The following is a 2,393-nucleotide window of genomic DNA, read 5'->3' on the forward strand; positions in this document are numbered from 1 at the left end:
TTTCTACTTTGCTTTTAAATAAAATAAAATAACATAAAAAAAAACAGATTGGTCTTTTGTTTTATATATGTATATTTTTTGTGTATGTGTATGTATGTATGTATGTATGTATATATATATATATATATATATATATATATATGTCTAGAGAGAGAGAGTGTTTGTGATTGCATACATATATAAATATATATAAGTAGAATTATTAAAATATAAACTACAACCATTTTTGTTTACAAAATTCTAAAATGTTTCGAGAATCAAGTGATATTGTGGTAGTGTAGCATATTTGGAATATTATTTACTCAATAAATATAGCTATAAGAACAACATCATCATCATCATCATCACCAACACCAGCAACCACCACCACTGACTTCTTCTTCTTCTTCTTCTCCTCCTGCCCCTCCTCCTCTTATGTCCACTATCTATGCTGGCATTTGTTGCACCAGTTGACAAGCTCAGAGTCCTTTTTTTTAACTCAGTCCGTTTGAAGCATCATGTCCTCATTTGTATGGTTCAAATTGTGGCACATCTGAAATTTGCCCTCCAAATACTCTACAGATTCTGCTATGAGCAATGAGTCATCCACATACAAAATCTCATAGTGGCAACTGGTCTTGAGCCCCTCAGATTTAACTTGGAGCATTATGATAAACAGGAGAGGAATGAGAACTGAGCCCTGATGGATCCCCTATCTGAAAACAAAATCCCTTATGGAACTCATTATTGACTCTGACCTTATTGACCACACCTCAGTACATGGCTTGTACGGCCATAACAAATCAATTATTAATGTCTTGATTTCTCTGAGACTATCTTGTCATAGAGTGAAGGATCTTATCAAAATCCTTCTCCAGGCTAATGAATGCTTAGTATTTTATTCTTAACTAAGAACTTCTTGGGAATGAGGAACACCATTTTTATGATACCTTTCAATTTGACAACAAAAGTAGGCTGTGTATAACTGATAGAACAAACATCTTTGTTGGATTGAAAAAACTGTTCTCACCTTGAGATCCAAGATCTTCACAAAATGTATGAATGTTGATAAGTTTCTGTTATCAAACTGGAAGGTGATCCCTTCACCAAGTTAGACATACAGTGCAACATCATTTAAGCCTTTCCTTCATTCAACTACCCCACTAGGAATAGCTTTTTTAGGTGACAATACAGAGTTAAAATGCATTAAACACTCAACGTTAAAGAAATTTTGTCTAATGTGTTAGAGAGACATAATCTAGATTTTATGAACAGAATTAACCCTCTTTCCTTTAGAATGTTTCTTAACATATTTTTCTTGATTTTTCTTGTATTTCCTTATGGAATATCCATATTATATGAACCTGAATGATTGCACAGTACGCTACCCAAGCCCATCCAATTACTGCATTATCCAAGCATGAAACTTGAAGTGGCTCATGTATAACAATTTTATATGTATGTATGTGTATGTGTTGTTGTTTGTGTCTCCAGGTTTTGTAAAAGTTGTACATATGATGTCCTTTGTTTCCAATCTTCCATGAAAACACATCTAGTCACAAATGAGGTTTAGTGACAGGGAGGGCATCCATTGAAACAAAATTTACCGCATTGATTTCCCTAGGACCCATGCGAGTATCAAAATATGAACAGGAAAATAACGATGATGATGATGATGATGATGACATATCTATAAAACTCTGATTTATATGATCCACTTAGTTACATTTCTGTAAAACCAGGCAATGTTGAAATTAATGGTTTAAAAAAATATACAACTCACCTGATTTTTTTCATATGATATATTTCTAATGAATGTTTTTCTTTTTTTTTCTTGCAGCATCAAGTGGCTCCAATAACTGTGAGTACTCTTTTGGCATTGAGTAATAATCAACCATCATCTTATATATTAAATTAATAAATATATATATATATATATATATATATACTCACACAAATATAGGGTAAAAATTAATAATTAATTGATAATTAGTAATTTTACCAAGTAGTTTGGTGTGTTAAAAACCATTATCGGTAAATATATAAACACAATTTAAAATTTAGGGTTTAACAAGTATTGCTTCACCACAGACCGAAAATTAGAAATAGCAGCCAAAACTACTATTTCTCTACTAAAATACAAACTCCCAAAAACATTAATACTCGCAAACTACAAAGGCAAGAAAAGAAAAAATAACGAATCTACCCGACCTTGATTAATCGTGGATGCGCGTTTCTAGACCATTATTTTTTCCCTTTTTTACCTTTGTAGTTTGCGAGTATTACTGTTTTTGGGAGTTTGTATTTTAGTAGAGAAATAGTAGTTTTGGCTGCTATTTCTAATTTTCGGTGTGTGGTGAAGCAATACTTGCTGAACCCTAAATTTTAAATTGTATATATATATATATATATAT

General features: G+C 31.7%; 1 protein-coding gene across 1 annotated transcript in view; it reads left to right on the forward strand.

Annotated features, from left to right (window-relative positions):
• Nucleotides 1-2,393, forward strand: part of LOC106881988 (uncharacterized) — a 450,650-nt gene that overhangs the window by 127,310 nt on the left and 320,947 nt on the right. Inside the window, exon 2 of the mRNA XM_052975660.1 lies at nucleotides 1,820-1,840. The gene's annotated coding sequence lies outside the window, so the exon portion shown is untranslated. The remainder of the gene's footprint in view (nucleotides 1-1,819; nucleotides 1,841-2,393) is intronic.

This window comes from Octopus bimaculoides, chromosome 2 (genome assembly GCF_001194135.2).
Source record: "Octopus bimaculoides isolate UCB-OBI-ISO-001 chromosome 2, ASM119413v2, whole genome shotgun sequence".
Classification (NCBI taxonomy): domain Eukaryota; kingdom Metazoa; phylum Mollusca; class Cephalopoda; order Octopoda; family Octopodidae; genus Octopus; species Octopus bimaculoides.